General features: G+C 46.4%; 1 protein-coding gene across 4 annotated transcripts in view; it reads right to left on the bottom strand.

The window, feature by feature from the left end:
- EXTL3 (exostosin like glycosyltransferase 3) overlaps positions 1-13,128 on the bottom strand; it is a 114,144-nt gene that overhangs the window by 37,945 nt on the left and 63,071 nt on the right. For 2 of the 4 annotated variants that reach the window (XM_056486419.1, XM_056486415.1), the window contains exon 3: positions 12,676-12,771. The exons of 1 other annotated variant lie outside the window; for it this stretch is intronic. The gene's annotated coding sequence lies outside the window, so the exon portion shown is untranslated. Of the gene's footprint in view, positions 1-2,917; positions 3,176-12,675; positions 12,772-13,128 lie in introns of those variants that run through there. One more of the 4 variants, XM_056486418.1, reaches the window with a different exon arrangement.

Below are 13,128 nucleotides of genomic sequence, written 5' to 3'. Positions count from 1 at the left end.
GTCCTCCCTCTCCCACAGCTCTGCTGCCTCATTTTTCCTTCTGCACCCTCCACACATTTCCAGGTCCTAAAGAACCCTCCATCTCTTTCCTGCTGGAGTTTTGCTGCTGCTCACACCAAGGAAGTGCAAAAGGGACAAATTAAGAGGAAAAATGCTATCATGCCAAAGCCTGTAATTCCAGAGAACAAGAGCAATCCTCAGGGAAGGATTTATCCTGAGTAAATTGAAACTCACTAATAGATTTTTTAGTTTCCAAGCTGCCTTCCAGGCCAAGGCACCAAAGCTTGTGTGAGCTGGGGGAGCACTTTTAAAATGCCTTTGAAACCCAAAACCTGCCAAGCTTAAAGCTTGGTCCAAAGGCACTTTTCAGCTGCTCTCCCAAACCTAATGGTGTCCTCTTAGCTGGAGAAAGAGCTGGAATGATTATTAATTTTGTCAAGTGCTTGTAATGGCCCTGCAATTCTCAGCATGGTATTTGGAGAAAAATATCTGTGGTTCAACGTGCCCCCATGAGTTCTGGGAACAGCAGCACAAATGAAGCTGAATTTTTACTGTTTGATGCCTCCAGTTTTCCATGGGGTTCTCCAGTACCCCCTAAAGTGCCTCAGTTCTCTATTTTCAGATAATTTCTACAGTTACTGCTTTGGTGAGCTCCATCTCTCAAATTTGAGTGCAAACAGCTGATGGATTCAACAGTTATTGGTAGACTAACAGGTAAGAGCAGATGCCAAAGCCCTGTTTTATTAGAACCCTCTGACAACATTAAAGAGCATCTAATGTTAAGAAGTGTGTCTTTATAGGGAATTTTTTATTAACTGGTATTGAACATGAAAGCCAATTAATACCTTGTGGCTTTGAGACAATCTGTCTGCTGCAATCCCAGCAAGTCCAAATGCTTCAGCCACCAGTGGTGCTGTCACTGGGCACCTCAAAGCAGCCAAGTTTCTGCAGAGTTAATGGTTTAACAGCTTCCCTGGACTGGCAGCAGGATGTTCAGGACAGAGCTTGGTAGGGCTTTAAATAGTTCACATCAGAAATGGGATTCCATGGCCAGGAGGGAAAATTCCCAGAGAAGCCATGGGTATTGTGGATCACCCAAATAACCCTCATCATGCACAGCACAGGGTGGAGGGACTCCAAATGTCAGCACAGAGGGCACATTTGGGAAGGCTGGAGCTCCTTTGGCTCCCAAATGCTCCAGGCAGGAATCTCCAACACACAGCAGCTATTTTTGTAGGGAAGAGAGGCCAAATGTCCTCAGAGCAGCTCAAAAAATGGGTCACAGTGCCAGCACAAGGCTCATGCAGATGAAGGAACTGCTTCCAACTCAAGCTGCTGTCTCCCAGCCATCATCCCAGAGATCAGGCTGCTTCCAACTCACGGAGCTGGTTCCAGCTCACTTCAGGGACACTTTGGAAAATCGATGCTGAGAGGTGCTAATGGATGAGCAATCCACAAATGCCTCTTCTGGCCATTCACAGCAGTTATCATGGACAAAGAGGCAGCCCCAGCATCTCAAGCTGTGCCATCTCACTCTCATCTCAGTGATTTTTTTTTTTTTTTTGCCAGTTGCCTGAATTAGCCTGGGAAACTTTTCTGCTCTTAAATATCAGAGCTCGATTTAATGTTTTGTGTTGTCCAAATGTTTGCTGGACTTTGGCATCTCCTTAATGGCACTTGGAATGGAGTGCCAGCAGTGCTTTCCAGACCTGAGGATCTGAGCTTGTGCTGCTCTGTCTCCATCATGATGGCCTTCAGGTGAGGTTGGAGCATCCCAGGAATGATTTCCTGGGCATATTTCAGTATGAGGTTGCAATATTTGTCTGCCTTAGTGCAGGAGAATCAGCTTCAATAACTGTACTGAAAGCAAATTTTAGATTGGCACTGGCACCTCTGACAGTGGGAAAAATAATGGTGGAAGCCACCAATGGTTCTGATTGCACAAAATTTCCCTGAGGGACAGAGAGCAGAGCTGCTCTGGCCCTTTCAGCCTCACACCACCCCAGAGTGGGAGTTTTCTATTGCCACCCCAGCACAAAGGCTGCTGGTGGCCAGAGTAAACACCTGATGGGCAGCCAGGAAAAGGGGAGCCACTCCCAGAGCTGGGAAAGCTGCTGGCAAACACAGCTCCACTGTGAACGTGCCACACCAAGGCACCAGCCTGGAACAAAGTCATTAGGATGGGCACAACATTCACAGCTCAATTTGGCCTCTGTAGAGAAGCCAAAAAAAATATTAGGGAAGCACTAGGATGGCTGTATTAGATCAAGCCAATGATCCATTCACTTCAGCCCCTCACTCCTCATTTCCAGCTGCTCTGGTGTAAAATATCCATAAATCAGTCATGGAACAGTTTATTCAGGACAATTTCCCCCAAACCATTAACAAACAGGAGTTGTAGGAGCCCTTGAAGAAATGTATTGAAAAATACATTTTTTTTTTTAAAGCAATCAGTCACAGACATTCTCAATAGTACAGAGTCTGAACTGTTAAAAAAAAGGGAGGGAAAAGGAAATTAAAAACACACCAAGCACTGTTTCCCAGCTTCCTGCAGCAGCAACTTCCACAGATGAGCTCTGCAAGGTGCCCAGAGAAGCTGTGAAGTGTCCTGGAAGTGTCCAAGGCCAGGCTGGATGGGGCTTGGAGCAACCTGGGACAGTGAAGTGTCCCTGCCCATGGCAGGGGGTGGAATGGGATGAGCTTTAAGGTCCCTTCCCATACAAACCATTCTGGGATTTTAAGGGATTTCCTTTCACCAGCTTCAAGCCCAGCCCCTCCTGATTCAGTCCCTGCTCCTTTCTCCAGCATTACACACATCCACAGGGATGGGGATGACAGGACTCACACCCAAATCCCAGCAGATCCAAAGGAACAACAGCCCCAAAGCCACCAACAAGAACAAGAAGTGCCACCTTACCTTCTCCCAGCTGCCTGACATCCCACCACATGCTCCTCTCTGCACCAGGCAGGACAAATCTTTCCAATCCTGGCAGCCAGCAGAGTTGGCAGGGAAGCAGAAATACAAGGATCTTACTGCCAAGGGATAATTTCAGCACAAATCTGCACTTCTGTTATTGTCTCTCCCTTCCTGATGGACACCCTGATTCTCCAGAACACTCCTTTTGTGGAGCAGCCCTCCCTCTCTTTTATCCAGCATCCTCTCTAACATCTTTGTTCTGTTCTCATTCCACTCATTTCCCAAATTTGTGCCTAGTTTCCCCTTTTTTTTTTTTAATTGCTCTCAATATGTCACTCTATATTAGTCAACAGCAGATTTATTTAAACGTGTCAATGCTGTTGCTTAGCAGATCTGACTGTGCTTTACCATTTCAGCCTCCTTCAGAGTCACATGTTCCCCTTCCCAGAGCTCCCCAGCATGTTTGGATCACCAGAAAGTTTGAGGAAAACAAAAATAAGTCTGATTCTAAAGACAAGCCACTGGTCTGCCTGGGAAAGCTTCAGGAAAACAAAAAAAAAAAAAAAGAAAAAGACCACTCCAAAGACAAATAAGAAAAGAGATTCTGCCCAAAAACCCACAAGATTTTACTTCTCAGTTAGGAAGCACCATCAGGTTCTGGTTTTCTTCCATTTTCTACCTTTTACCCATGAGTTTCAATAGGAGCCCATCAAGTAAATGATCATCCAGAGTTTGGAAAGGCTGTGATATGGAGCCAGTATCAGCTTTCCCCTGCAGCAGCTAATTTTAGGAAATGGCCTTCAACCACTCTATAAAAGGCTGGGAACACCCAGGTGAGAGCATGTTCTGACCTTTGAAATGAGATTTGGGTCTTTGCTGAGGCAGACAGAGAAGATAATGTGCAGCTAAATCCTGCACAGGAGGTTTTCTGCTCAGGCTCTCAGATTTGGTCACTGCCCCCAGATTCCAACTTGCACATTCACAGCTGAGTAACTGGAGAGCCCAGTGGCTCCAAGCAGCATCAGCTCCACATAAACTGGGGCACAGCTGTCCCAAAATGCTGATGGAACCACAGAATCATTAAGGTTGGAAAACTCTGAGATCTGAGTCCAACCAATAACCCAGTGCTGCCAAGCCCACCCTAAACCCCACAGGACAAAATTCTTTACAAAAAGGACTAAGCAAAACCAAGAAAACATCACCCTTCTGCAGTCCACTGAAGCAGAACAGTCCCAAACTCCCAAGAGCACCCCAAAACCTGCTGTGTGACCACTGGCAGTGCCAAGTCTGCACATTCATGGAGGGCTCCAAGTGTGAGAGCAGCTCCATGGCTTGGCTCCACTCCAGGTGCATTTCACACATTGCCCTAAGCCAGCTTCATCTTCTGCCCCAGAATCTCAGCCACCACCCTGCATCCCTCCTGGTTTAGAATCCCAAAATCCCAGACTGGTTTAGGCTGGAAAAGACCTTAAGGCTTCTCTCATTCCAGCCCCTGCCACCCACTAGATCAGGTTGCTCAGGGCCCCATCCAACCTGGCTTAGGGGGAATTAAATCCCAGAAACTGATGCCATCAACAGGATCTGCAGCAGCTGCTAATTCCACATTCAGAGTGCAGATCACATCCAAGAAACCAGGTTCACAACCTTGGGAACTGATACCACAACCTGAGACAGCCCAGCCAGAGATAAATCCCACAGCAGGACCTGCCAGAAGGGCTGCTGATGGGTTTCCAAAAATAACCCAGTCCCCTTGCCATGGTGCCTGATGTCCATTTACTTACAGCCACCTAAAAATAGCCCTTCCCATTCAGGATGGATGACAGAAGTGAAAGGAGCTCATCACTCCACAAACACAGGACTAAAGGAGATAAAATACTTTGGAAATGCAGCAGAGGGAACAATCCCACTCTGGCCCTGAGACAGCCAGCTGGATGGGCCTAATGATTCTTCTCCAGCACCAGCTGTGATTGAATTTAGTTCCATTTGGTGTGATTAAAAAGAAAGAGACAGATAAAAGGGAGAACAAAAAGTCCAAGATTTCAAAAGACACTAAAAATAAAATGGTTTGTGTGTGCTTGGCACCCTACCTTGACAATTTTTATGTCAGCCAAGCTCAATAACCCAAAAGGAAGGCACAAGTAATTTATAGGTGGGGAAACAAAGGCATGGAAATGTTAAAATACCAATTCAATCATCAATAAAATCAACAGCAGGAAGAGGATTAAAGGGCAGGTGCTCCTGAGGCCCTAAGCACCCTTTATATTTACTCTTCATGGAGCCATTTTAATTGTTTCCAGTGCCTGGCAAGTGCAGATCGATGCTGAGCAGTTCAGTGGCTCCTCAGGACAGTTCCAGACCATTTATCTGATCAAAGGGAGCCCCTTTGCTCCTCACAGGGAAAAGGCACTTCCTCAAAATCCAAATGCACAAGTTTAGCAGCAGGAGGCCTGAAATTAATCCCTTTATTTAAACATGAACAACTTGAAGTGTCTCTAAGCAATTGTAAAGGCTTTATTAGAGAAGGCAATGAAAGCTTGTGAGCAGCCAAGTCAAGAGGAAGCCAAGGTTACCTGCACTCACTCTTTGAGTATTAATTTTGACAGCACAAACTCACTCTGCAGAGGGTTCACCTGGAATAAAGAGGACAGCAACACCTGAATTCTGTGGGCAGGGATGGATGGAGCAGATCCCCCTGGAATCCATTGCCATGGCCATGAAGGGTGAGAAGATGTGCTGTGGGCAAACTGAACCTCATTGATTTGTCTTCTGAAGCCATCCTTGGCAGATATTGATCACCTTGACAGCAGCAAGGTTTCTGATGTAGGCACCTCTGTGGATATTCAGCAGGAAAACCAATGGAACAGGAGCCTGGAGAGCTGCTGGACCCTCCAGCCCAGCACAATCCAACCTCAGCTGGACAAAGCCTTGAGCAATCTCATCTACCTTTGCCATGAGCAGGACATTGAATTAAAGACTTCCAAAGATCCCTTCCAAACTTGTTTGTTCTACAATTCAAAGAAATGCCAGAGAGAAGACAGAAGCCTTTCCTGGAGATATCTGAACTAGATAAAGCTGCAAATAGATAATAAAAATAACTTTTTGTAAGCTTTTCACTGGATGTATGAGCTGGTGGCAGTGAGGAGCCTCCCTGTGCTTCCCTCTCTCCAACATTTACCTCTGGACACAGGAATACATCTCTTCAATTAAGACACTTACACCACTTTCACACTAAAATTCAACGTGTTTTAGTGGCATTGTAGGACTTAATACTTGTGATAAAACATTCATGAGAGCAATGCTGTGAGATTAAATGGGTCAGGCTGGCATTGAAAGACATTTAAGGGACTGCTTTTAAGGACCAGCTCTCTGCTCAACCACTACACAGTCATTTCCCCAAATCCTTCCATGTCTCCAACATGCAGAGATACACAAGGTGTGCACATCCCACCCTGGATCCTGTCTGGTTGCTGTAGTGGGGGGAAAAAAAGCATGGATTAGATGCTGTCTGAATCACAGATGTCACCAGGTTTGGTTGGGGTTTTTTTAATGTCTGTTACTGGAAAGTAATTATTGAGTTTCACCAAAGTCAAAAGCTCCTCTCAGGTTCATTTCCCTTTCAGCTGCTCCAAGAACTATCTTGCCAAAATCCATAGAAGACAAAATCTATAGTTCCTAGGATTCACATTTTGAAACGGCTCCAAATGCAGAGCAAAGGTTTCACCTTTAAGACACTCCTGCAAGGCACACAGCTATCTCCCTGACTTTGCTGGTCCTGATCCAGATGGTAAAAAAAATCCCAAAGCACAAGTGAATTTTTTTGCTGACCAGGATTACCTGGCTTAGTATCAGCAGCCTTCAAGGACATGGTCTAACACACCCAAGTGGAAATCACCAGTGCTGGATGCAGTTCCCTTAAATCCTCCAAGCCTCTGCTTCTCTGCTGGAACAGCTAACTGCTGATAAACTCACTTTCAGACTATTTTCACAAAAATGAAGGTCAGCAAATGATTAGCTAATTAAACCTGTCCCATAATTCTCAGCCTGATGCAGAACTCAAGGCAGCTCCACCGAGCAGGGTCAGCTGCCTGCTCTGAGGTGGGAGGGCTGTGGGGTCACCAGCCCTTGGTGACAGATTCCTCAGAGCCACATCCTGCAGCAAGCCGTGTCCTGCAGCCTCTCCAAGCCCTGCACCCACCTCAGCAGAGTTTGTCCACGTTTAGTGACAAGTTCTTGGTGGTTTTGGTGCATCCTCTCCTCCTCCAGCAGCTCAGAAGTCACCCCTTGCCCAGGGTGGTTTTGAAGATGAGATGTTGCACTGATCAATCCCAGAATCTTAAATGATCCTGACTCTTTTCAAAGTCACTCTGAACAAACATAACAATCCTGTCCCCAAAAACAGTCTCTGGTCTTGGGAGGTTGTTCTATTTTCAACCAGAGGAGGGCAACCACACACATTCACAGCAGGCAGCATCCTTCTGCCTGATACAGAAAAATGCACTTTATTCCCATTACCAACCACCAGAAGAGTTGTTTCATCTTTCCCATTCTGCCTTATTTATGTCTATTCCCTTCCTTGGGATATTCAAAGAGCATCCCCCATACAGAAACACAGAATTGCACAAGGTTTGGGGTTGGAAGGGACCTTAAAAATCATCCAGTTCCACCCTCTGTGATGGTCAGAGACACCTCCCACTATCCCAGGTTGCTCCAGCCTGGCCTTGGTCACTTCCAGGGACACAGAGGCAGCCACAGCTTCTCTGTGCCAGGGTCTCACCATCTTCTGAGTAAAGAATTCCTTCCTAACACCCAACCTAACTCTGCCCTCTGTCAGTTTAAAGTAGCAGAGTATATTCCCATGCTGAAGAGAACCTGAATTCCTCATTCCTCCTGTTCTGCAGCAGCTCTGGCAGCCAGAAGCCATTGAGCTTATCCAAACTATGTGTGCCACTGACCTAAGGGGAATTCAGCAATCCCAGCTGGGAACTTGGGCACTGGGAGCCAGGAAAGTGTTTGTGACATGGCTAAAAACAGCAAAGCACTGGGGATGTTTTCTCTCATCTACTGCCTGCCCTGCTCACATGAACCCTTCAGAGCCTGGATCTGTTCTCCTGCCAATTTTGAATCACAAGATGGACATGAAAGGGTTTGATCAGGAGAGCAAAACAACTTTTATACCTCGAGGGAGAATATCCTGCAAGTAACACCATTCCTCAGTAGTTGGCTGGAAAATCCAGGGAAAGGCAGGAGTTTGTGGGGGAGCCCCAGGTGAGAGCTTTTCACCCTCTGCCTGTGGGCATTTCCACAGCACAGGGCACTGGAGTTCCAGGGTGACACACAGGGATTCACTCAGTACACGAAATGGAAATTCAGCAACCCCATCAACTCCAGTTTTTAAGGATACTCATTTCTCCATCATCATTAGGCTCTGTGGTAAGAGGCACTTTATGAGCTCAGCTAATCTGGCATGCTGTTGCATCATCACCTGATGTTGATCAACTATTATTAAAGAGAAAAAATAAATTAAAAAAAGAGGCAAACAAATCCATGCTTCTGCTCTGGCCTGGGTGGTTTTCAGTACCATGATCAGTGAAAAGGGGGAAGAAGGAGCTCTGTGGTTTTGGTATGGGCTGCTTTGGTCCAAGGCCTGTTCTGTGGCCCAAATCCAACCAGTTTCATGCCCTTGAGCTTTCTCACCTGCCCAAACACCCACAGGCCACACCTGACTTGGCTTGGAGGTTTGATTCCTGGTTGTGCCAACTTCTGGATCAAGGGCAGCTGGCTGAGGTGGTTCCAGCCTGGATAAGTGAGTGAACAGAGCAGCCCCTCATATCCCAAACCTGTGCACCCAGCTGGGAGCAGAGCCTGGCCCTGGCTGGGGAAGGACTGGGAATCCCACTTTTACACCACTCCATGGCATTCAGTAACAAATCAATCCCATGAATGTGGGGAGGGTTATCACTCCAGCATGCATAAAGGAGACACTGAAGTGACAGGGAACTTCCCACACTTTGTGGGGATAATAAAAACCAGCAGAGCAGAAAGACATCCAAAACATCACTTTTCAAAGCAGCAACAGATTTTTCTGTCAAAGGAGAGACTTCACAGGGATGTCTTGGGCATGGGTGGAATCATGGCAAAACAATGGAGCAACACAAGAGACACAGCACCATTTCTCTTCTCTGAGTGCTGAAAAGCTTTCAGAGATTTATAAAATTAGAGCTGCTTATGTTGAACATCTCAAAGGGAAAGGGAGGCAGAGGAAGTGTTTCCTCCATGCAGCTCTCCACCAGCAGCTCCTGATTGTACTCAGTGGGAAGCAGCAGCACTCTCAGCATCTTCCCTCCCATCCAGCTCCAGGCACAGGGGAAGCTCAGCAATTTGCAGGATTTGGGTCCTTGCTTTTGTTCCCCTCCCCAGCCTCCCTCTGACAACCAGGGATGGAAAAGACTGAGGAGAACACAGCATTAAGGAATTTGAAGCCTCACTAGCAGCTACTCTGAATGCAGGCACATGAAGCAGCAGGATTCTGCTGGTGACATTTGGACCACAAATGAAGTCCCCAAGAGTAATAAACAATCAGGTAAAGGAATCTGGAAAGAAATTACCCAGCACACCTCGTCTTCCTGGGCCCCATGAGATCCATATAAAATGTGTTAATGCATCTGATTATGATCTAAATTATGTACAGAGGCTCCTGCCAAGCACTCTGTGAAGTTTCTTTATTGTTAAGTTGGAAGCTGTTTAAGAACGGTCCAGTCATCATGTTTCAAATTAGATTTGGGGAAAAAAATTCATTTTCCTGCTTTATTGCTAGCTCAAAACATGGGAGAAGATGAGGATGTGGGTTTTCTCTGCTGAAGAAAGAGCAGGGAGAGTGGGGACAGAACAGCAAGAGCCAGTCTGTCCTTCACTGTCACCTCAGCTGTGTGACCTTACTGCACCCACACATGCCAGAGAATTATTGCAGTTTCAGCTTTCTACAGATTTTTTTTTTCCTGGAAGTGGGTAAAACACCAAGGTGCTCCCATGCACACTCTCCATAGCCCCAAAAACTTTGAAAGAAAGGATTTCTGGAAGAGTTCTGCTGAGAAGGGCTGGCAAAACACCATGTGAGATTGTCCTCACACCTGTGAGAGCTACCTGAGCTGACACTTTGTGCTGCTTGGAGACAGGTAAAAAAAAATTAGTTCTCTCCCCAGCATGCCATACCAAAACTAAAGTTTTTAAAAAACAGAGATACACTCCTCCCAGGTGTAAATTCAAATTTAGGAGAGCACCCATAGTTTTAACTGCAAGCCTGACATGTGCTGAAAACTCCCCCAGCCCAAGCTGTGCTTTCTCCTCTGCTGCTGTCTGGCCAAACCTTTGCTCCATGGATCAGCATCCTTCCCTCTGCAGGGCTGGATTCCCAAGTCAGAGGCAGAACCAAGGTCACCTTGCTCAGAAGAGCTGGATTTATAAAGGAGGGTCTCTGGATTTTAAAAGGAGGATCCCTAAAGTTATTTAAAATCTTCCATCCATTACGTCTGCCCTTCCAAGCTCACAGCTGCAGCCACAACTGCATAAATCTGGACTAAGCAGGGCCCTGTGGAAGTGAAATAGGATATAAATAGTTCTTACAGGTTTGCTCTATATATGTACATAAATCACACACACACATCTATATGTCAGATATGTCTGCACCTCATTGAATCATGGAATGATTTGGGCTGGAAAGGACTTTAAAGATTGTCCCATGGGCAGGGACACCTTCCACTATCCCAGGCTGCTCCAACCCTGTTCAGCCTGGCCTTGGACACCTCCAGGGACCCAGGGGCAGCCACAGCTTCTCTGGGAATTCTACTCCTCACCACCACTCTTAAAGTAAAGAATTTCTTCCTAATATCTCATGTAATCCTGCAGATCAGCAGGAAGTTAGGGATAAGAACTACCATTTCTAGCCACTGTGGTAATGTAGTGGTTTAAACACTCCAAAAATGCTTTAATGTAGGATCACAGGCTGGATCCCAGCCAGGCAACAGCACTGCTTTTAAAGGAGTATTTATCTCCATAAAACACTTCCTAAACAACGTGCTCAGTGCTAGAAAATAAGTCCTTGCTAAACAACCAGATTTTCACCTGGAATTCTGCATGTTGGCATTCTCTGCTGCTCCAGGTAAGTCTGATTCCCTTACACAGCATGGTGATTTTCTTTTTAAGAAGAAAAGGAATTTTCTCTTTCAGTTTAACTTTGAGGCAAGATGGAAGACCACAGCCTGGCCTCAAAGACATGAGATCTTTTGAACTCCAAGTCAGCAGGCTCTCACAGGAGCTGAGCTCGAGGGCTGCTCTGGAATAAATCAAAAAAGGATTTACTCTTTCACTTGAACAAGGCAGGAAAAAAAACTCCACAGATGCACAGATAGGGGGGATGGGGGGTGGGGAGACAGCTAACAGCTTTTTAAAAAATAATAAAAAAAGGCAACTGAAGAATGCCATGATGGCTTGATAGTCCCAGTCCCATAATCTAAACACCATCCTGCATGGCTGGATTTCCTGCAGGAAATCACAGGCACAGTTGCTAAGCCTGCTGGAAGCAGTTCAGCCCAAGAATATCCAGAGCAGATGCTCCAAGCACAGCTCACAAGGACAAGGAGCTCCTGGAGAAATCCTCTGACAGGGAGTCAAAACAGAGGCTTGAACTGGCCATGTGTCACTAGAGATGCAGAGTTCATGGCCAAAAGGGACCTTGAGAGCACCTAAGGTGCTTTGTGCTGTACCACAGCCCATCATATTCCATCCAAGCTTTCCTAAGAGTCAGGTTTAGCAGCCAGATTTTGCCTTGAGTAACTCTGGTGGCTCCCAGTCACAATCCAGGTGCTGCTTCCCCCCCAAGACTTCAGACAGAGCAGCTTTGTGCAGGATGCTACTGCCTCATGGTGCCCCTGTGTCCCTGTGCCAGGAAATGCTGCTCCCTGGAACAGGCAGCAGTGACTCCTTTGCTTCACTCTTGACACCTTTGCTGGAGCCCAAACCCATCAGCACTTTTGACAATGCTCCAGAGCCTGAGTTTGCCTGAAGGAGCTCAGCACAGGGCACAAAATCTCATCCTCTGGCTTCCTTACAGGAGCGAGAAGAAAACTGGGGAAGGAGAAATGTGCTGCTGGCAGCAATTCCAGCCTGTACAGTGAGATTGGAAGGCTCTCAGGCACCCACACACCCCCACAAGAGTGTGATCAGCACCCATGGACTAATCCTCACACCTCGATCACAAAGAGTTTGGGGACAAGAATCTGCCCAGAGAATGATGCTAAAGAAGAAAAATGTTCAGAGCCCAACTTGCCCCTGAGCTGTGTGCAGGGATTTGGATCCTGAGGCACCCAGACACTGAGCTTAGACCATTAGTGACATTCAGCATTGCTTTTAAAATCAGAATTGAAAACTGCTGAAACCAGAGGATTGTGAAATGCTGCTTCTTTGCCTGCACTCTGCCAAATGAATTTGGCTAAAACTTTCTGCAATTAATGGATGATTAAATGAAAGAGTTGATGGCCAAAAAATATGTAAGAGGCTTGATTAAAGCTCTGGAGGTGACATGTGCTGGTCCTGCCCTACTTTTACAAGCTTTCCTCATCTCATCATTATTTCAACTGGACTATGGGGAGGAGGAGAATGTTGTAAGAAGGGTGTGAGATGTTTTGGTAAATTATGTTAAAATCCAGAAAGGAAAGAAGCAACTTAACCCTGGGCATGCACTGCAGTGCTCCTTTGTGTTTTACCTGCTGTCCCTCAGCTCCTTGGCTCAGATCTGTCCCACATCAGCTCCTTCACCACCTCTCTTCTTCCTCCCAGTGCTGATCTCAAGGGTTTCCCTTCTGTTGAGCAGAAAAACACAGACAAAAGAACTAAGTTATGCATGGCCTAGAGGCATGGTGCAAGAGAGGCACTCTGACACAAACATTCCCTCTGGACCTCTCCAAACAGGGATTGAGCAATCTGGGAGAGTGGAAGGTGGAACAAGATGAGTTTTAAGGTGCTTTCCCCCCAAAACCATTCTGGGATTCTGTGATTTGTGACATGGTCTTAAGCCTGCATACTCCCACAAGTTTGGCAATTTGGGCAGCAGGGGAGTGAGGGAGGGTGAAGGACATTAAAGGGGGAATCAGGTACAGAGGAGACCAGCTGGAGAAGGGATATTGCAAATCTAAAAGGTCACCAGTTCTGAGCCTGCT

This window comes from Oenanthe melanoleuca, chromosome 3 (assembly GCF_029582105.1).
Source record: "Oenanthe melanoleuca isolate GR-GAL-2019-014 chromosome 3, OMel1.0, whole genome shotgun sequence".
NCBI lineage: Eukaryota > Metazoa > Chordata > Aves > Passeriformes > Muscicapidae > Oenanthe > Oenanthe melanoleuca.
The sequence above is the reverse complement of the archived record's forward strand: the minus strand, read 5'-3'. Positions and strand labels throughout refer to the sequence as shown.